General features: G+C 43.9%; 1 protein-coding gene across 3 annotated transcripts in view; it reads right to left on the bottom strand.

The window, feature by feature from the left end:
- The window catches only part of Sil1 (SIL1 nucleotide exchange factor), a 244,298-nt gene extending 221,284 nt beyond the window's left edge, over positions 1-23,014 (bottom strand). The window contains exon 1 of one of the 3 annotated variants that reach the window (XM_057789291.1): positions 22,900-23,014. The gene's annotated coding sequence lies outside the window, so the exon portion shown is untranslated. Of the gene's footprint in view, positions 1-22,559; positions 22,751-22,899 lie in introns of those variants that run through there. The other 2 variants (XM_057789290.1, XM_057789292.1) reach the window with 2 other exon arrangements.
- Positions 23,015-23,254: the final 240 nt, after the last annotated feature.

The raw sequence follows: 23,254 nt of genomic DNA, 5'->3' as shown, positions 1-23,254 counted from the left end.
ATCTGGGAGGCCCTGAATCCTCTCACAGTCAACTCAGGAGAGTGTAACCCACTGGCCTCTGCTCTACCCTAACAAGTTATTAATATTCTGTATTTACCTTCACCTTCATGTGACACAAAGTCTTAGTCTAGGAAATTAATTGTTTGCCCCTAAAACATATAGGGAAAAAAAGCTTGGGTTGCTAAGCCAGCCCCAGAGAAAGAAATTCCTTCTCACCTGGGTGCCAGTGGATATAGTATGCCGCTTAAATCTGGGGGGGGGGGGGAGAGAAGCTCCATTCTAATCCTCCCGGTATCTGCCGGGAGCTTCACAGCCACACCCCTTTTGAGACATAAGGTGCCTACCTTCCTTGTCAGTGTTTTATCTATCCTGTTAGCCCTAAGAAATGCAGGCTTGGTATCATTGTTATTTACCAGAAAATTACTAAATATATCTGTGTGGGTATATAAACTGGAAACCTTGTAGGATGGAAAGAACAGCGAGAAACATCAAAAGAGAAACATCGAGGAGGAACACTGAAAGGGAAATATCAAGAGAGCATTAGAGAGAGCACAGAAAGAATAAATGGGACATGATAAAAAGACCTATGTGAGCTAATTTATTTCATTTACCCTCAGACTTTAACAGTCAGGTTTTCGCCTGCTATAGCGGATCCTTCTGAATCCTGAGAGGTTTAGTGGGACTTAACCCCAAGATAAACCTCAGTATGTGCTGCCACGGGGGGGGGGGGCAGGGGGGTGTCATAGAAACCATGTGTGTTGAAATCCGAGGGTCCTGCTGAGCTGGCCCTGCCTGTTGTTAAACACTGCAACAGGAGAGCTGGCTCCTGCACTTAGGAGAAGTGGCCCCGTCCTTCACCAGGTGGGGGATGGAAGAGCTAGCCCCAAATAATATAGTTGGCTCTGCACCTCACCTGAGGTCCAACCAGATCAGCTACCACTGAGACCCACATCCTAGACCTTGAGTTAGTCCACTGCTAACCTCTATGCCCAGGCTTACCCCATCTATGACCTCCGGGAAAATAACTGCAGGATCTCCATGACCCGGGCAACATCAGTATATCTGAGAGGAGTTTCAGTGAGGGTCTAGTGATGATGGTGTGCCAGAGACCTTGAACCAGATCAATGACTCATTGTAATGAATGAGCATTTTGTGGGTAGGGCCAATTGGGCAAAAGAGTATAACAGATGACCCAATGCCACTAGGATGAATGAAGAGGTGTTAGAAAGTCGAAGGTGCGGAGTGGGTTTTTGTTTGGTTGATTGCTTGGGTTTTCTTAAATTGGTTTTTAGGGAGAGGGTTGGGGGACAATGCAGAGGAGAAGGGAGAATATAGAGGACTGGGAGGTAAGCAGGATTGGGTGCATGATATGAGATTCCAAAAGAATCAATAAAGAATTATATTATCTTTTTTAAAAAAATGTGGTCACTGGTCCAGAACTAAGAGCACAAATTATCACAGAGTCCAAAACCAAACAGGACAAGGATTAAATGCTAAACTTGAGAGCAATGTTCATTGACTATCTTCTGCTTTTCAGCTACAATGGGCACCCAATGTTCTGAGAGATCCTGCCACCAGAGCTCTGCTGGGCTAACCCGCATCACAGCTTTCAAAAGGAGGACTCTGTGCCTGCTTCTCTCCCAGGAGGAAGCTGCACCCTGATGGTCTTACTGTTCTGAAGTCTAACTCGGGCAGTCAGCCCAAGTCCAAGGGCCGTTCTCCTAATCACCATGTTGAGCATAGCCTTCCCTTATAAATTAAAGGGGTATTGGGTAAACCAAAGAACCGCTAAGAAAGGACCCTGAGGGCCAGGGGTCTGAAACTGCCCATCACACACCTAACAGTTATCTGGCAGCATGTGACAGTAACCCAGTGTCCTTTATGCCACAGACCCATCCTGTACCTACTTCTATCTCCCTGGCCACATAATGACAATAATTTCAGTTTATTTCTGGCCCTCCAAACATTAGCTGATACCAGGAAAGAATTGTGTACCCTTATACCAACTAGTAGCAAATGTCACACGATCTGTGATGCTGCATCTCAGGGAGTCACCAGTGTCAATGGCTACAGGGGTTCAAGGTTAAAGAAGTGACTCCCAATCAGAAATGACAGCTAACAGAAGGCTAGTGACACAGCAAGTTACAAATGCCTCTGTGTCAGACATCAGCAAGCAACAGATCTAAAAACTCGAGGTCTTCATCTAGGCAGGCAGAATAGTGCCAAATTAAGCCACCACGTCTGCTGAGTGGCCAGGTGGCCCTCACAATACACCGACTATGACACTGAGAGAGGGCCTGAGGCAGGAGGGAAAGAATACTTTTTTCCATTCATTTTAATATAATTATTAATGTGTATTAACTGTAAACATTAGTGGGGTTTCCCTACTAGCACCTACATAAATGAGTATATTGGACTTTGATTATATCCCCCCCAGGTCTTTCATCCCTCCCCCAAGTAATCCAAAAGTCCATTTATAGATTGAAGAAAATCAGCAATCTATTGCAATAATACTCCTGCTCGGATCCTCATTCTCCTCTTCATTAAAACCCACCCAATGTATTATAAATCCAATCATCTTACTCCACAGCCACAAGCCCCTCCTAAGGCATTCCTTCTGTGCAAGTAAATCCAAAGTGCCTTGCATGGCTGACTCGTCTAGGTGTACACACATCCTCTCTAGCAGCAGTCAAGGTCTAGAGCATCAGAAATGAGCTGTAGTTAGTTGTTCTCCGCACTATAGTCAGGAAGATTGAGGGAGGTATAAGAGAGGGGTTTGGGGTATAAAACAAAACAACAACAACTAAAACTGGATTAGAGTCAATGGTGCCAGGCCAACCTCTGCAACATTACCTGGTTACCTACCCCTTTCACAGAATTCCAAATTCTATGCTCCATCTACACCCTCAGCTCCACACCCCTAACTGTGGTGACAAATCTCTGCGGGGGAGGGGCAAGACTACCATGCAGACAACACTGGGCCTGAACTCTTGATCCTCCTGCCTCTGCCCCCAAAGTGCTGGGACAAAGCATGTCCACCTCACCCAGCTGGGATGGTAAACCTTGGTTGTCGACTTACTAGACTGATACATAGGAAAACAGGAGAGCGTACTGCTATTTACACTTGTAAGGGCTCTGATCTAACTACTGGATCAAAATCTAAATAGGATGAACATGGTAGTACATGCCTGTAATCTCAGGAGGCTTAAAGCAAAAGGACTGCTACAAGCTGGAGGCTAGTCAACTACACAGCAATAACTTGACTCAAAAGAACAAAAACTAAGCCAGATAGTGGTGGCGCACACCTTTAATCCCAGCACTCGGGAGGCAGAGGCAGGCGAGTCTATGTGAATTCAAGTCCAGCCTGGTCTACAAGAGCTAGCTAGCTCCAGGACAGGCTCCAAAGCTACAGAGAAATGCTGTCCCAAAAAACCAAAATCAAAGAAAAAAAAAAAAACAACCCTAATCTGGTGTGGTGATCCATGCATTTAATCCCAACAGAGAACAGGCAGATAGATCTCTGTGACTTTGGGGTCAGCCTGGTCTACACAGTGACTTCTAGGACAGTCAGAGGTATATAGTGACACCTAGTCTCTAAAGAACAAAAGAACAGAAACTAGGGAGCCGACAAGATGGTCCATCAGGTAATGATACTTGCTGCCAAGCCTGACCACCTGAGTTCCACACCTGGAACCCACTAGAAAGAGAATCATCTTTGAGTGCACACACACATGCACATACACACACAAGTAAAAATAGAACCTTCGAGATGGCTCGGTGAAAAAGTGCTTGTTATACAAGACAAGCCTGGTGAGCTGAGTTTGAGCCCCAGAACCCCCACACACAAGCCAGGAGTGGTGGCACATGCTTATAATTCAAGCACTGGGGAAGTAGTAACAGGAAGATTCTTGGGGCTCACTGGCCAGCAAGTCTAGCCAAATCAGTGAGTACCAAGCCAACGAAAGACTCTGTCTCAAGAAAACAAGGTGAATTGTACTTGAAGAACACTCAAGATTGACCCCTCTGGCCGCCACATGCACATGCATCACACACACACACACACACACACACGCACACACGCACGCTGGACAGAGGATTGGTAGGTGGGGCCTAAGTGGAGGAAGGAGGTCACTGGGAAGGATCTTTAGAGAGCACATCTTGTGCTGACCACTTTTGTCTTTGCTCTGCTTCCTGTCCACCATGAGATGAGAAGCTTCCAACACATGCCTTACCACCATGATAACCTGCTTGCCACAGGCCCAGAATCAACAAAGCCAAAGACTATGGACTGCAGCATCTAAACTTGTCGACCAAAATTAATTGTCTTTAAGTTGTCCTGCTTGGGTACTTGTCATAGAAACAGAAAAAATGACTGGGGCCTAAGCAAAAGCTGGGCCCTCTCCTGAAATGCACAGACCCATGTTACACTAAGTAGAAAGTAATTGTTGGTCAAAATTTCACTCAACCATCATCTCAGGACAGCCTTCCTTGGTGCAGTCTTCTCCCAGACTATCAAATATCCCGATGCTATGCCATTCCTTTCTCTCAATACACTGTTAATTTAAAGGTTTTACATTTGCTATTTGATTCATGTGGACACTCATAAATACACTCTAATAGGAACTATATCTGAATAGTTCATGAATGAATCTTGGGGCCTCCAAGTATTAGTAATGTAGCAGATGTTCTATATGTTTGTTATTAAAAAGGCAAAACTTCAGAGACAGGAAGTGAAACTGTCCAAATCAAAATATTCTACTTATAGAAGCTGTTCTCCCCAAATGACCTCAAGCCCAATCATTATTCCCTTCCCTCTTCTTTTCCAAATTTCTTATAGAAGTTACTTTCTATGTCCTGCCATTTTTCCAAGGGTGGGTAGCCATAGAGACAAGCTGGCCTACTGCCAAAAATAGTCTAAAAAGATATCACCTTGTCTGTGTGCTCTATCTGGTCTTAGAAAATAAAAGTCTACAGCAGAGGCCAAAGCAGAAACACAAAATCCTTTACCCAGTAAAGACAGAGAACCAAACAACCAGCACCCTTGCAAGAAAAGAATGCTCCCCGGGACAGGCAGTGCCCCTAAGTGACCTACCCAAAGGAAAAGGGAAGAAAAAAGGCTTCAGAAGCAGGGACACTGCTCCCTAGAGGGACTTTAAACCCTCTCTTTTCCTTCTTGTAGAAAGCATAAATGTACCCAAACATTAACTATCAAAGTCTCTCCTGATGAGGCAGCTTCAGAGGACGATAGATCATGGCTCACAAAGCAGCATCAGCAGCTGAGGAAGTTCATATAAGGCTCTAGTTGAAGGCAAAATTCTCTACAGAAGCAGGAAGACCTTCTCCCTACCTTTTTCTTGTTTAGAAGGCAGGGGTGGATATGGAGAGACAGAAATACTTACTGAGCACCACACAGAGTCAGGCATAGGGAAAGATTCTTTAGATACAGGGATATCAGTGGGAATCAGGAGCATATACACGGATTTTTGATATACTGCAAGGTTAAGCAACAACTCCAATACCAAGGTCAGAAGACAAACTAGATCATCCTGAATCCAAATACTCTTAGCTCAGTGCTGCCTCCATATCTCTCCTCCTCCCTTCACCACCATCTTCCTGGCTAGAACTGGCCAGAACCTGTCTTCTACACCAACACCACCACATTGGTTTAGACAAAGTGCAATGCACTTGCATTTCCTATGGTGGTTCACCATCAGGAGCAGAGCTATCTGCAGCTATGGGGATACTGTAATAATTCCTTCCCTGGGGAGATGTCAACATCATCCACCCTCGCATTACAAGGTCCCATCAACAAAACAAAGTATGACTCCACCAAGGCTCAACCTAGGGATTAGACTGGATTTTCTTACCCAGCATGGCTAAGGGGTTGTTCCTAGGAGCAAAGATTAACAGGAAGCAACCACACTAGAAAGTCTTCACCCAGAATGCGAGTGTGACGACTCCCCCATATTCATGTAGCTAGAGCCCCCTTCTGCTAATCTTTCCCAACCTCCTGTCAAGATCCCGCATGCAATTACATCAGGACTGCATACAAACACTTGGGAGGAGGGGCTGAAACTTCAAGCGAAGGTCCAAAGACTCCCCACCTCCAACCCCTTGATATGAGGTCAACCACCAAACCAGCTGGTCTTGGGGATGTTTTTTTACAATCAGGCACAGTTGATCTAATAAAGAAGGTAGCCACTCTACAACAGAAGATGAAACTGGGTTTCTTCTTTCTAATGAGGGCCTGGGGAGAAGTCACCATGGTTAGAGAATACACTGCTCTTACAGAGGACCCAAATTCAATGTCCACATCCACACAGGACATCTCACAACCACCTAAACTCCAGCTCCTGAGGAATCTAATGTCTCTGGCCTGCACAGGCACCAGCACTCGTGTGTACATACCAACACATAGACTACACATTTACACATTTAAAAATAAACCGTTTTTTAAAACCAGATGTAGTAGTGCACAACTTGAATCCCAGCACTCAAGAGTTAAAGGATTTCTGTGAGTTCAGGAGCAGCCTGGTCTACAGAACAAGTTTCGGGCCAGCCAGAGCTATACAATGACATCATGTCCCCAAAATAAAACAAAACCACAATAACCAAATGATCCTCTCCCCTCCAGAAATCTTTCCTAGGAACCATTGCTGCTGAGCATTGAGATGATACTCCTGATCCAGAACACCTCAAAGCAGTGTCTGCTGGGCCCCCATCACTCCTAGGAAAGAACTTGGAGAGTATACAACCCTAGCTGAAGCCTGCAGAGCTCTTTCACCTATTGTGGTGGTTTCAAACAAAATGGCCCCCAAAGCTCCAGAATAGCACAACTAGGAGGTGTGGCCTTGTGGAGTAAGTGTGGTCTTGTTGGAGGAAGTATGTCACTGTGGAGGAGGGCTTTGAGGTCTCATATATGCTCAAAATACCACCCAGTGTCTGAGACCACTTCCTTTTGCCTACAAAATGTAAGACTCTCAGCTACTTCTTCAGCACCATGTCTGGCTGCATGCCACCATGGGGCACCATCATGATGATGGACTTCACCTCTGAAAATGAAAGTCACCCCAATTAACTGTTTTCCTTTATAAGGGTTCTGTGACTAAGACACCTGTGTAGAAATCTAGCAAACCCATACCTGAATTGTCATCCACAAGCATCTCCTACAAAAATAACCTTCTCTCGTTGTGCTGTAGTCCAAGCAGAGAGGGTACCAATTCCACAGCTGAATCATTGTCTATACAGCATCTCCTACAAGGAGTAGAACCCATTCATTGTGCTGTAGTTCAAAGTTAGCCCCTCCCCCATGCTTATTTCAGAATCTACCTCCTATCAAAATCTATGTCAGCTGATTATTAAAATAATAACTATTATTCTATTATAATAAAATTATTGTGCTTTTCTCCTGCACTTGACATCTGTTGGCTGATAGGTTTAACTAGTACAGAAGCAATAATTATGCCATGCCTTCTTCTTTCCAACCAAGCCTCTAGTGTGACTCTTTATACTAAAGCCAACTACAGTATATGATCAGCCCAAGGATGTTAACGGTGTATCTGAAATCACTCACAATGTTTTTGGTGGTCACAGCACCAGAAACAAGACGCTCAGCTAGGTCCTTAATTGTCAGCATATCTGCCCACTCTCCCAGGAAGATGATGGAATTTGAGAAAAACACCAACCAGGAAACAATTTATTATTGGAAATGCCAATAAAGCTGGAGGCGTCATATATTATATGTGGAGGGACAAGCAGTCCCAAACCACAATGTCACACCAACAGTAAGAAAGAAAAGGATAAAGCATTTCTCCATAGGGAGTTCTGAAATAAATGGTTCCCAGAGAGCTATTCTGCTTACTTCCCCATACACATTTCTTGGCAACTTCCTGCGAAACTGGCAATAGGGGAAGAAGGAAAACAGAGCTCTATCTTCAAGCTTCTATTTTGAAACACAGAATCAGCATCCTGGCCACAGGGCCTTCTTTACAGAGGGCCCGCTGGGGGCTGTATGGAGTCTGGAGCCCAAAGCAAAGCAGTAAACCAGGAAGGCTGTCAGCCCACGCCCCTGAATTTACCTGTGACACTATCTATGATGAACAAGGTTGGAAAAGATATGACTCCATGGCTGCAGAATATGAACAAGCCTGGACAACACACCAGTCCTACTAAAGAAAAGGCAACCTATGGCAAGCCTAGCTAAAACCTAAGAAAACAACCCCACCAGGAGACCAGGCTCAGCCCACTTTGTTCTCTACCCTGTAATACACAGGGCTTTTTTTTTTTTTAAAGGAGGAGAGGGGGCGGAAGGTTATTTGAATTTAAATTACCAGTGAACACTATAATTTGTGTACAAGGAGAAAAGGGACATTCAGGAGTGCCAACAGTGTCCCACAGGCTCGTGGGACACGTGTGGCTGAGGCAGTAGTGGCCCTGGGGGCTTTTTTTTCCTTTTGCTTCAACTCACTGCTTTCATCTCTTGGAAGCAGGCAAGCCAGCAGGCAAAGCCCATGTAACACAAAGAGGCACTGTCCCCTCAGACTAAGGAGAAGATTGCCCTCTCAGGAGGAAATTCATAGACAACCACACAGAATAGGCAAGATTAATCAAAAGTAAGCCATCTAAGGAGGGAGTCAGAACTGTTGCTGAGGACAAAGACCACATCTGTCTTATTTATCACCACCTAGTAGCCAAACAAACTTGACACACAGCGGGTGCTTTGCAAATAACAGTAAATTAAATGATAACTATAAAGGATATTGGGCTGGAACTGACTCAGATGAACCAGAATCTGTTACTAACAAAAGGACCATGGTTTGCAAAGAACAGGAGATGAAAAGTGGGCATCTACAACAGCTGGGGTCCTAACAGACTGGTCAGATGACAGACACACCCTGGAAGATCAAGGAGGAGGAGTGACGAGAAAAAGGGAAGAGGGGAACCAATGGTACAATACATTGATCATGTGCCTACTTACTATTTATATACCTGAAAACTCCAGCGGGGTGCAAATGAGGAAGTAAGAGCAAAGCGGTTAAACAACCTTTGAAGTCTCCCAGCTAGCAAATGGTTTGAACCTGGGCACATCCAATCCAATGACCCAAAAGCTTGCCACCATTCTTTGTCTTGATTTCCTCCAAAGGCAAGCTGACTTTGATTTTTTTTTCCCTAATGTGAGTCTTTATTGGCATCAGCTACTTGAGGAGTGAGTGGCACCAATACCAGGCCATCCATGCCTCACGGGCTGTAGGTGATGGAGAACTCACCCAGGTAGTGGCCAGTCATCTCTGCTTTGATTTCCACCTGGTTAAGGTCTTGCCGTTTTACACGCCCACCACGCTGCCTACCATCCTAGGCAGAATGATCATGTTCTTCAGGTGGGTCTTTCCCACCTTGGGTTTCTCCACAGATAGCGCCTCCTTCTTTGCCTTTTTCAGGCACTTCAGTGCTGGCTCCACCACAGGTGCCGCCTTCCAGCAGGTGCTGTACAGCTGCATGAGCGGCTCACAGGGCATGCCCAGCCCTTGATCCAGGACCACGCTGGGGTAGGTGAACTTAAGACTTGCTTCTTCTGCTCCGCTTCAGCCATCTTGGCACCTCCTCGGAAAAGGAAGCACTGGCTGAGTCTGCGCAGTTCTGGCTTTGATTACTTAAAGAATGTTCTTACCGTTCACACAAATCAGTGTTAGTAACCATGTTCCTGGAGTTTAACTGGAACTATTGCTTCATATGTTTTTATGCCTAATGTTTACAGAAGCCCTCTGGGACTAAATTCTGGGTGGCCAGCCTCTGCAGAGGCCACAGCTAAGCTATCAGCGGGTACATCTCTACACAACACGGGCACAGCATGGCCTCACCTCACAACTGAGGAGAAGCTGAGGACTGGGGAGATAGTTTAGTTCTAAAGTGCCTCCTGCACACGAAGACCTCAATTTAATCCCAAGTACCCACACAAAAAGCGAGGCCACACTGTGCACTTAATCCCAGAACGGGGGGGGGGGAGGAGGCAAGGATAGCGCCAGTCTAAGCTAAGCAGCAAGCCCGGATCCCAGTGAAATACCCTGATTCTAAAAAAAAAAAAAAAAAAAAAAAAAACAAGGTCGTCGTGGGGTAGTAGGTGCTGGGGGAGGGGGGGAGGGTTGGCACGCCTTTAATCTCAGCGGTCAAGGCCAGCCTGGTCCAAGACAGCTAGGGCTATACAAAAAAAGAGCCCTGTCTCAAAAAAAAAGGGGGGGGGAGGGAATAGCTTCTGATAACAGCTGAGGTTAACCCCTGGCATCCACATGTACACGCACCTTAACACACATGTACTGGCACGCAAACACACAGAGAATGACCTCTACAAGCCCCAACAGGAGCCTCCCCAACTCCCAGCTATGTCAGCAATGCACAGCATGTCTTTGAAAGCTTTAAATCCTGACTCAAGTAGAACAAGCAGAGGTTACTTGGCAAGGATTCCTACTTGGGCCCCAGAAACAAATGAGTCTTCCACCATGGTGCTCATGTATCCCCAGTTTCCAGAGACCTTCACACACTTGACCTCAGAAGTGGTAGAGTTATCAAGAGCAGGGTGATTTATACCGTATATTTCTCAAGAGAACATCGGTAAAGATAACCCAGTGTTTCTGATGGATGTAAATACCCTGCACAAATTCAAGGGCAGCAAAGGGTGGCTAAAACTCTGAGGGTGGTGATTTTGCCTTCTGTAAAAGAACTTCCATCATCTAAACTTGGGTTTGTTTTTGAAGTTTAGGAAGCTGATGACTCACCCAGGTGTACAACAGCTGCTGGAGGGACCTACGGGAAGAGGCCATCCAGCAAAGGAAAGCTGTATATGGAGAGGAGGGTCCCCAAGGAATGTCCTACATGCTGAGCCATATGTTGTCAGGATATTAATCCAAACCCATCTTGCACACTTTACAATGTTTACTCTCTCTGGGTTGTGGAGCATTAAATCAGCATTTCCAAGGACTACATGAGTCCTTCCAATTCTAGTTCTACTTACTTCTTTGCTAAAAAGATTTGTAACCTAGAAACAAAGCTCTCTCCCTAATAGCAGCAATAAGTCACAGCAAAGAATAGGAAACCAGGCTGTCAGTCCCAGCTCCCCTAAAAGACACTACTGCAGCAGAGCCTTAGTCTCACCTCACCTGAGAATAAAGGACTGGACTCCTTAACCCCTTCCTCCCCAGTGCCCAATGAACTGAATTAGGAAGGCTTGAAATAAAAGCAGAAATATAATGTAATGGTTCTATTCCTGCCACAGCTGAAACAGCTCTGGGAACACAGAAAAATAAGATGAGCGACCCCAGAGTGAAAAGAAGGATGCAGATACGAGGTAAGGGCGCCTGACTATCTGTGGTCCTCAAAGTCTCTACAAACCCTATTTTTTTAATTTAATAAAATAAAGACACTCTAAGGATCAGATAAAATAGCACATTTGTAAGTCTTTTTTAAAAATAACGTGTTTGAAAGGCCTTCATAAACAGTAAAATTTGAAAATAATAAAATATTAACCATATTTTAGGCCTGACTAAAATGGAGGTACAACTCCAGTGGGTAGCACATTGCTCTGCCCTTTAGCTGGCCACATTTAGGCCATCATTTCACACACTGTGCTTCCTTCATGTGTTTGCTCATGCAGGGCTCTTCGCAGAGTGTTCCCAGGACCTTACACTACACCAGCCTGACCACGACAGTCCAAAAACTGTCAAATGCACCTTAGCAGAGGCTGGCAAAAAAGCAAAACTTACAGACATCTCAGAGACACCATCTTTCAAAACTTGCTTTGGGGGCTGGAGAGATGGCTCAGTGGTTAGAGGACTATTGCATTTGCAAAGGACCTGAGTTAGGTTCCCAGCACCTACATCAAACAACTTAAAGCTGCCTGTAACTCCAGATCGAACAGATCAGATGCCTCTGGCCTCTGAGGGCACCTGCACTCATGTGCACATATCATACACAGGGGACAAACATAAACACATGGTTTAATATTTAATATTTTAAGTTGCTTTTCATAACCCAGTAAAATCAGAATACAAGGGTGAGTGGAGCACAGAACCCGAGTGATGTTCTACAAGACCAGCCCAAGAGACTAAGTTACTATCTATAAAAAATTAGAACACTCAACCAGAGCCAGGCTTTCACCAAAACTCCCTCCAAAGCATCCAGGTCATGTCCTCTACTCTTTTTATTCTGCTATGGGAAATCTAAATATATAAATTCTAGTCTCTACCCAAAGATCAGGAATAGGTAGCCTATAGGAAAAACAGACAAAGAAGGGCTTTGGTAATCCCTAGAGACTGTACAAAAAAAAAAAAATGTCTATTTCTAGCTTTTCTTGTAGTAAGAGATGAAGAGGTCATGAGAACCACACTCACCCAAGATGATGACAAGTTACCAAGCAGCTTCCATCATGTACCACTTAAACACTCCAATCTGAGCCGGGCTGTGGTGGTGCGCACCTTTAATCCCAGCACTCGGGAGGCAGAGGCAGGCAGATCTCTGTGAGTTCAAGGCCAGCCTGGTCTACAAGAGTTAGTTCCAGGACAGGTTCCAAAGCTACAGAGAAACCCTGTCTCAAAAAACCAAGCCAAACCAAACCAAAACAAACAAACAAAAAAGCATAAGAGATGAGCTGGGTAGACATCCTGGCATTTGCTTTTGATCCCAGCACTTGGGAGGCAATGACAGTGAATCTCTGAGTTCGAAGTCAGCCTAGTCTACAGAGTGAGTTTCAGGGTGGCAGGGTTGTTACATAAAGAAACCCTATCTCAAAAAGAAAAATAAAAAAAGCTCAAGACATATTCTTCTAAGAAATCAGCCATCAGCCAGCATTGGATTTGAAGGGCTTAAGAATAGAATAAAGCATGATGAACTCACTGTAGCTGGGCATTAAGGAAATGGAATTTCAAAAGTGATCAGTTCTCAGGTTTTCATGTATTAATTCAACAGCATTCATGGTGTCTATAATGTACTCAGCATCATGCTAGGAGACACAAAATAAAAGTAAAGCCCACGTCCTTGAGTAGCTCATACAATAAGGAACAAGTAACTAAGCAGAATAAGGAGTGCTGGATTCAATTACCAAGGTGTTGCTATGGGATACAGATGAGGAGTTAATAGGGCTCACCAAAGGCAGCTCTGCAGCATAAAGCAGGGCATCCACAATACTCTGGCAAAAAAACTGGGCAGGGACGCAAGCATACAGCATGCTCAATGTACCACATAGACCAGTTTATCAGGAGCAGAGGGGACCAGTGACAGCTTAGAGTATAATTCAAATGGTGAGACAGGGAAATCAGCCATAGGCGTGGAACACCAGACAACTTTACAGCAGTGGGTGTCATGGAAGGCATCCAGGTCTAGGTGTGTGCTGCTCAGCACTGCATATAGGAAGACCTGCAGCAGCAAATCAGAAGCAAGAAATACATGGCTTCTGTAATGACTGAGAAGCACAGTAATAGGAAACAGAGCAATAAGATGAGGTAAGAAAGAAAACACAGAGGTTTGCCAAGAAATTTGAAACAATGGCATTTTCTTGAAAATTCTCTAATTCCATTTTTTTAAATCAAATCAGATTTGCTTCCCACAGAATAATGAGGTTTCACCCTATTTCATTCAGAAGAATAAGGCATAGGCTATCATTACAATGCTCAATTTAAAAAAATATATGGTTTGAGATTAGTATAGTAAAAATGGCTTTGGGGTCATTTTATCTACTCCCATTCTATCAGTTATAAAGACTTTTATTTGAATGAGGACCCTAAGAGAGACATACATAGATCTAATCTACATGGGAAATAGAAAAAGACAAGATTTCCTGAGAAAATTGGGAGCATGGGGACCATGGGAGAGGGTTGAAGGGGAGGGGAGAGGCAGGGAGAGGAGCAGAGAAAAATGTAGAGCTCAATAAAAATCAATAAAATTAAAAAAAAAAAAAAAACTTGTTTGCTTTGGTTTTAGGCAACATACTCTAAACAACTGAGCTAACCAACCTGATATGTTGTCTTTATAAAACAGTGCCTCATGTAGCCCAAGATAGCCCCAAATTCACTATGCAGAAGAAGTCCCTAGATTTTTGATTCTCCCATTTCACCTACCCAGTGCTAGGATTACAAGCATATGACAGCACACCAATTCAGCTATAAATATTTCTTTGGGGGGAGAGAATATTGAGGTAGCATCTCTCTATGGAGTCCTTGCTATCCTGGAACTAACTTATGTAGACCAGGTTGGCCTTGGCCTCAAACTCAGAGATCCATTATCCTCTGCCGGTTGAGTACTGGGATTAAAGGTACATGCCACCAGACCCAGATGAGCTACTAATCTTAAAAAGAACAGTCGACTTCAACACAAAACTACTATGCCTTCCTAGCCTTGTACCAAGGGCCAGAAATGAGCGCAGAAAGCAAAGGGAAGCTGTGACTGGCTGCAGATGAGAAAGCAAGACGAATACACTGTCGAGGTCCTCCACACAGGCTCTGGATCAGCCAGCCTGGGCCCAGTGACTCCTCCATCGTATTGACTACAGACAGCAGGGCACACAGCCACAAAAGGAGGTCCTGTTATTCCCTTCCTATAGACTCAAAACTAAGGATTATAGAAAATAACTTAAACCTGGTAGCTAGTAAATAGCCTAACACCACAGGCCCAAGAAAGCCTGTGTTTTTAAACTGTTCCGATATACATTCATTCATTCTTTCTTTATTTCTTTCCTTCCTTCCTTTCTGTTTTAGAGAAGTATATAAGATTTGCTTAGGTTCCCAGGCCAGTCTGGCCAGAGTATTATTTCTAATACAGAGAAAGACTTCACATCTTATTTCCTCTGAGGTAAACTCAAGAAGGAAAACACTTCCACGTGAGTAGAAAACAAGTTAGCATAATCAGGAACTCCTCAACAGCAATAATAGGTGAGGCATGTCTGGGAAAAGGAAAATCGGGTCTTTCTCTTCCTCGCAGATTTTTTTCCTGTCCCCAAAGATTTTAACCACAAAAGCATCTTGCCTCTTTACATGGCTCTCAATAGCCCTACTAATTTCTTTGGCCACCCTTTGTTGGCCCCTAGCTTGTATCCTGGCTCTCAATAGCAAGAGAGTCCCACAAATGCAAGTGGCTTTTTAAAAGGTATATGGCTCATCTAATTCCCCTGGGGCTTAGTTTGTCATCAATAAAAGAAGAGTCCATCAATTGCAAAATTGATGCATTGGGCAATAAAGAACTAGAGAAGTATCGCCTGACTGTTGACCCCCAAAAACAAACACACAGAAACATAAGGACTACAATGTAGCTCAGTTGGTAGAATATTTGCCCAGACACTCAAAGCCCTGGGTTTGATCCCAGCACAGAAGCCACTGTGACACACCTGAAAATCCCAGTACTGAAAATCCCAATACTTTAGAGATAGAGGCAGGGGAATCAAAAAAGCTTTGAAAAGCTCAAGGTCATTTTCAACTACAAAATGAAATGCCCACTTTAAAGTCCTCACCACACCTTTAGGTGCATGTCAGGTTCTTCCTTCAGGGTCTAGAACTCTTGAACATACGAAACAGAAGGGGCAAATGACTCGGGAGAGAAGAGGACGAGCGACAAGTGAAGATCGGGTCACCAACTGTACTACTGCTTTTGTCAGTGATGATGAGACTTGACAAGTAAAAGACATAACAAAGACGCTCCTTGGTGAGCTTCCTGGCCAGAGAGCAGACCTCAGAAGCATGCCCCTCCCCATTTCCCTGTAGACATGAAATGTAACCTGGGCTAAACACCAGACAGTAACTACCCAGAGGTTCCAATGTTCAGTCTGGGAAGGCAGACGGCCCTCAGAGCACCAGCAGAGCAGACGGCAAATCAAAACACCTCGGAAGTCTAAAGTTTAGGATACAGACAATAAGAACATAGGCAACTGTAGTCTCTTTGGAGGAGCCCAGGCAGAATTATCTCTCCCGCCTCCTCCTCTACTGTCATTTCTTTTCTTTTTTAACTCTCTTACTAGCATAAGGACTTTAAGAACCTGCTTTCATTGTTCTGAAGTTTGGAAACAAGGTTCCAGGCTGACCTGCAGCTCATGATTCTCCCCCACTTCAGAGTCCAAGTGCTGAGATTATAAAATTATGCCGCCAGGGGTTGGTGATGCACGCTTTAATCCCAGTCAAACTCACAGAGTCTGCCTGCCTCTGCCTCCCAAATGCTGAGATTAAAGATGTGCACCATCACTGCCCGGCTTGTCCATCTTTAAGGCAACAGTCACCATCAACTTTAAAAAGAACAGTTTCTGTTTTGAAATACCAAGAACATTCATAAGTAAAACATAAATGTCTATTTTATAAACATCTAAATGTTAAAGTCAAGGTTGGGAAAGATGGCTTAGCAGTTAAGAACACTTGCTGTTCTTTAAGAAGGCCCAGGTTCAATTCCCAACACCCATATGGTAGCTCATAACTATAACTCCAGTCCCAGGGTACCCAGCAACCTCTTCTGGCTGCCTCGGGCACCAGACATACATGTGGTACACATTCATGCAAATAAAACACTCATATACATAATTTTTAAAAAATAAAAAGCTGGAGTTCATCAAGCCCCTATACTCTTTTGGTTACAACCTCCAGACTATAAACTCAAGAATTACAAGCAGATTGTCAAGTTTACCAGTAGGGTAAATTCACAGCTTTGACCCTCCAAAATGCCAAGAAGCTAACTCCATTTCCATGATTGCCCTTAGCTACAGATAGTCATCTCATTAAAAACAAAACAAAATAAAAACAGCCCAGCACTGGAGGCAGAGGCAAGTGGATCTCTGAGACTGCCAAGCCAGTTTGGTCTACATAGAGAATTCCAGGCCAGCTAAGGCAGCATAGTGAGGCCCTGTCTCAAAAGAGAAAGGGGGAGAAAGGAGGGAGTAGAGGGATGGGACGGGATAGGGAGGAGGAGAGGGCAGACTGAGACCCCAAAACAGTAAAGGATGAATAAGGCATTAGTCATAAAACAACCTCGTCTTTGAAAATCACAGTGAGCGCCTTAGCATCTGGAATTCTTCACTTTAATGTCTCCCAATATGTTCCGCAGGGCCTGACACACGAAAAGGCCTTGAGAAAAGTGAATTGGATGGTTGACTATCCTGTTGATGACTGCTAACCCATAGCAGGGCAAGTACACAGTACAATCAACAAGGGAAGAGAAAAGTGTAAGCTGGCTTTAATTCCTGACTACAACAAGCTTTTTCTAAAAACAGGGTCTTGCTATCTGCCCAAGCTTGTCTATAGCTCAAAGCAAGCCTCCCATGTAGATGTAACTGAACATGTGCTCCCACCCCTTGCTGCTCCCTTAGTAAAAATTATTAGATCTACTGTCTTAATTAGGGTTTCTATTGCTCTGAAGAAAAAATGTCCCCAGCAACTCTTAGAAAAACATTAAATTGTGACTAGCTTTCGGTTTCAGAGAAATCTTAAACAGCACAATGATTTGTGGTCATACAAAATGCCACAACACAAACAAATATACCAAATATCTATGGTATTAAAATTCATGTGGGAACCAGAGAGATGGCTTCTTTTGACTTTGCATGCCAACACCAGGCACACAAGCAGTTCATAATACATACATGCAGGCGAAGCACTCACACATATAAAAGGTTGAGAAACACTTGATGAACCCAAAATGGTGGGCTTAGTTGCATACGGACATGGTATTGAGTTTGTGTACTGGTCATGGGGAGGATGAGCAACTGTTTCCATCTGCCCTGGGCTTTCCTGGCTTGGGCCCTGAAAGAAGCTTCTTCCACATCTACCCTGAGAAAACTGGAGTGGTTACTCTTTTCTTTGGGGAGAGATGAGTGAAGGCATTCATAGCTCACAAAAGAGTGATGCCGACATGAAAGACATAGCCCTTCAGCCGTATCCCTAAGACTGGCAGTTTCCACTGCACAGCCCGAAGCTCAGAGCTCCCTGTCCCTCGCCTTTAAAGCCTTGACACAAAATACTATTGACTACTATTTCCTTCTCAATAACAAAGCAAAGGGCAATATAGGTGGCTCAGGGAAGATGGACAGTCAACATAATCATACCCTTGTCTATGAGTTGTGTATGTCATAGTTTTGTCAGCTTGGCACAAACTGGAATCACCATGGGGCAGCACATACCAGGTTGGCCTGTGAGCATGAATGGGAAGGAATTTTGTTCTTTCTTTAAAGGTTATTTTTTTTAAATTCTATGTGTATGAGTGTTTTGTATATATATATATAATATATATATATATTATATATATATAATATATATATATATATAATATATATGAATGCGCTTGACTGGTGCTCTCCAAAATCAGAAGAGGGATAAGATCCTTTGGAAATAGAGTTACAGATGGTTGTGAGCCACCAAGTGTGCTGGGAATTGAACCTAGGACCTCTGGAAGAACAGTCAGTGCTCTTAATTGCTAAACTGTCTCTCCAACCTCTATGTTTATTATTTCTAATTGTGCGGGTATGTGTAGGTATATGCATCTGAGTAGCAGAGACATAGGATCTCCCTGGAACTGGAGTTACAGGCAGCTGTGAGACACCATAACTGATTGAGAGAATCAAACTCAGGTTCTAAGCAAGAGCAGCAACCACTCTTAACCACTGAGCTATCTCTCCAGGTCCAGGAGGAATTTTCTTAATTGGGTTAACTGACATGGCAAGACTCACTCTGAATGTGGACAACTCACATTCTCTATGACCTCCAGACGGCAGAGTGACAATCCCCAGAAGGCAAGAAGGCAGTTTGATTCAACACAACTCAGTGGCTGGGGTTAAACTTCTGGAGTCCGGCCCCAGATAGTTTTATTTTAGGTGTATTTAAGCACAGCAGAATTTAATGAAAAATGTATTCTGGTGATAATTAACTCAATCCTGCATTCACAACAAAGCATATATAGATCTCTCTGAAGAACAAGGTCAGCTAAATATGTATCAGATGTGACTATATTGAAACTCTTCGTAAAGTCCACGAAGGTAGTTTCTGTAGACTGAATGGGGGAAAACAAATTTACAACAAGAGTCTGAGGGAGGATCTGGTGTCCAAAAAGTATCTAGCCACACTGATAAGAGTAAAGGTCAGCAAGCTATCCCCTAGTGCCTATCTGTGAACACAAAGATCTCTGTGCCTCCTACAGACAACACTCATTCCACGGGCTGGACCATGAACAGTGAAGAGTGAGCTGAGCAAGTAAGCAAGAAGGCATTCATTTCTCTCTGCTCTGGACTGTGGATATGTGACTAGTGACTTCAATTTTCTGTCTCAACTTCCTCAAATGGAGGACTGTAACTCAAAACTGTGAGCCAAAATGAACCTTTCTCCCAGAAGCTTCTCTTGCAGGGCAGCTTATCACGCACCAGAAATGAAACTACCGGCGGCTGCTGGAACCTGAAGGTGGTTCCCTCTCCACTGGAGTCTCCTAACTCCAGGAACAAGTCTGCACAAGTGACAGTGTCGAGACTCCTCAGAAGCCAAGAATTCATGTACCTCAGCAACCTGAGTCTCTTATAAGCCTTTTGTCCCAAAGATAAACTATTATTGTGGACGGCATGAACTAGGAGGGCCCATCATCTGAATAAGAGGCTATACGAGTAAAATCCATATATGAAATTAAAAAAAGAGGGCAGACTATTTCCTCTTCAGACCACATGTAATTAAAATATGAAGCTGTCTACTATAAGGACTACAGCTTGAAGGATCAAGTATTCATCCCTGCTAGAAATAGAAAAAGGTCAACACCACAAGGATGGGTCTCCAAATTGACACCCAATCTAGAAACTAGAAATATCTGTGCTACAGAGCATGAAGAAACACTAGCGGGGGCCCCTATCAAAATTCTCAGGATCCTACAACCAAGGGACAACCATTGTAAAATTCAGATTTAGCAGGGCAGTGGTGGCACACACCTTTAATCCCAGCACTCAGGAGGCAGAGGCAGGTGGATCTCTGTGAGTTCAAGGCCAGCCTGGTCTACAAGAGCTAGTTCCAGGACAGGAACCAAAAGCTACGGAGAAACCCTGACCTCAAACAACTTAAAAAAGTGTTCAGACTGGCTCTCTGTAGAGAGGCTGAGTCAAGGGTTAGCAGATGGTTCCATAACAGTTCCAAGTAGGATAGTCAGTGTATAAATATACAAACATGAGAAAGAATCAAAAAGATCTACCTAGCTGGGGAAAAGGTACAGCTTCCCTTTATAGATATCTATGCTCTAAATTTTCTCATTAACAGCAAATGTTCAAAGTAGGATGTGATTCAGTTGTAGAGTGTGTCTACCAAGGTCATAAGGTTTGAGCTCTGGTATTTAAAAAAAAAAAAAAAAAAAAAAGCAAGCCCAAAAAACTTCCCTTGCATTGGTTGGCATGTACATCACTTCACATAACCATCCTTTTAAATAATATTTCCATCTTAAGCAGTGAAAAACTGTCCATGGTCATATGGCCAATAACTGGTAAAATTTAAAACTCCTCTTTACCACACTCAAAAACCCATTATGTCTATCTCAAAAAAACAAAACAAAAACCACCTCATTCGCCCATTGGGTATGATGAAGCAGAAAGGTCACAAGTTTGAGGCCAACCTGGGCTACAAAGCAAGTTTAGGGCTAGCCTAGGCTACAAAGGAGACAGTGTAATTTTTAAAAAACAAAACCAAAATAGAACATTTAAATTGGTTCTCTGAAGAAAGACTTTCTCAAGGACTAGAAGACAGCCTCCATAAGTTTTATTTAGGATAGAGAAAGTGGAGGCAGGTGGTGGTGCACACCTTTAGTCCCAGCACTCAAGAGGATCTCTGAGTTTGAGCCAACCTGGTCTATATATTGAGTTTCAGGACAGTCAAGGCTACAAATGAGATCCTTCTCAAACAAAACAACAACAACAATAATAATAATTCATCTGAAAACAAGTCAGTGTCAAGGTTTTATAGCCATGTGCCACTTAAGAGTTTTTAGAAAGAAAGAGTGTCAGATGTTAATGAGACTAATCTCCAAAAATTATTTCTGGGTATAGATTTTTCAAAGCTGCTTTGGACAGTAGCCATATCACTCAGATGATGCCCACCTCCAGCCCCCAAGGCAACACCTACACACACCACTGAAAGGAGAACAGGAGAGGGAAATTGGAGGCTCTAGTATGTTTGTTATTTCGAAATCCATTTTGTTATTTTTCAGTTTCACTTAATTGGCCCTTTTCCCTGTCATGAGACAAACTGGGGCTCAAAGTTGGCCTCAGTAGAGATGAAACAGCCTTCAAAAAAAAAACAACAGGAAAGAGGAAGAAAACAACATCAAATACCATGCAATTTTTATTTCTGAGCTGTCATGTGCCTACTAACACATTCTCCACTCCCATTATCAGCAAAATATGCAGTCTTTTCTATTGCCGGTTTCACTTAAACAACACATGCATTAATACACAGACTGAATTTACTACCTGAGTGAAAGGTTATGATAAATCTGGTATGGCAGCAACATCTTAAGTATCCAAGAGCCAAGTCCCAGTGGAAAACGCTGACCAATTTCTGACCCATATTACACAAATAGCAATCCTAATATTACATTATGGTTACCATTAAAATTTTATCTAATCCCTAAATCTGTCCATACATCAGAAAGAAAAACTTTTTTAAATGTAAAGCTAAAAAGGCTTGTACACACTCACAATCTCTCACACTCCCAAAACAATTATTGCTAGTATTTGGAAAGGTATCAGTTTCTTCTCCTGCAAAACACGGAGGATTCATTTTCTTCGTCTACCTATCGCGGGATAATCTAATCATTCCCGCAAAGCAGTCTGCAGTTGTGTTTTGTTTGAGATGGGAGAGCCAGCTGGATTTGAATGTAAGGCAAGCTTTATAAATGCATTTAGAAACTGATCTTACATATGGGTCAGAGAGATTAGATACGTAAAGGGACTCAAGTCTTCCAGGCCGAGCTGGAATTCTGCGTAGCTAAGGATGACACTGAAACTTCTGATGCTTCTCCTTAGTGCTGGGATTATAAGCACACACTATAGCGTATATATATATATAATATATATTACATATATATATATATATATATATATATATATATATATATATATATAATCTGGTTTATGCGATGGTTGAAATCGAATCCAGGGCTTCATCAACTGAGCAAATCTCCAGCCCTCGTCAATATATAAAGGCATCTATTAGTGCAAAGCAGTTCCTACTGGCTTCTCACTTGTTGGAAATTTCTGTAATCCAGTCCTTACCCATCAAAAGGATCACCTGAATGGAAACACCTGAGATGTGAGCAGGTGCCCACACACTACTTAATCTAAAGTTCCTGGGAGAAGCCTAAAAATTAAGCACAAACTAATTTGAAATCACAACCAAATCCACAACCTTATAACCTGTACGTTAAAGGCAAGTTTTACATCTACCAGTGCAAAGGAAAACACGCAAAAGGAGAGATATAATAAGGGAGTTGGAGACGATTTCATGTCAAGAGACTAGGGAGGTTGCCGACCAGTTTACCACAATGTCAACTCTGGATGTATCTCTGGGAGCAACACGTAATTCACTCACTTCTTTGGACAGATGTGGAAAAACTGAGGCCGAAAGGGGAGACTAAAAATGGAAACTCAAAACAGATGTGCAGTCCAAAGCCACTGCCCCCTCTTCTGGCGCAGGAGAGGTTCACTGCGTCGCTAAGTGGAAAATGACGGAGCACAGCTTTGGGGCTGCCAGCCTAGGGCGCAGTTAGACGTCTCGCCCGCGAGGCACTGAGATGGATGTGGTGGGACCCGGAACACTGTGGGAGGGTGCGGGGAGCGCGGCAGAGACGAGGCCGCTAACGGCAGGAAGCCGGGCCGGTACCGTCCGCCCTGCGTCCCGCTCCAGGGCCCGGTGCCCCCACCTCCCCTACCTTCGGCTTTCCGCCGCAGCCGAGGGGCAGACACAACCCCCACAATTCCAGGCGGCTGCAGCGGCAACCAGCTCCTCGTGCGCAAACGCGGCGGCAGCGGCTGCCTGAACCTTTAGGCGCGTGGCTATTGCGTCATCCTCAGTCTTGCCCAATGGTAACCTGCCAGAACAGCCTCCGGCAGCTCACGCCCCACGCAGCATTGTTAGTCCCGCCCTCCCTGGCTGCTAAGCCCCGCCCCTAGCGTCTCCCTCCGCCCTAATGTTGAAGTTTGTTCTTGTCCCTCCGCTGGGAGCAGTGTCTAAAAAGAGATACCCGTGGGCCTGGTCTTGTTTCTCACCTAGAACTTCAGTTTCTT

Source organism: Chionomys nivalis, chromosome 14, assembly GCF_950005125.1.
Source record: "Chionomys nivalis chromosome 14, mChiNiv1.1, whole genome shotgun sequence".
Lineage (NCBI taxonomy): Eukaryota > Metazoa > Chordata > Mammalia > Rodentia > Cricetidae > Chionomys > Chionomys nivalis.
Note: the sequence above shows the minus strand (reverse complement) of the source record. Positions and strands in the feature narration are given on the sequence as shown.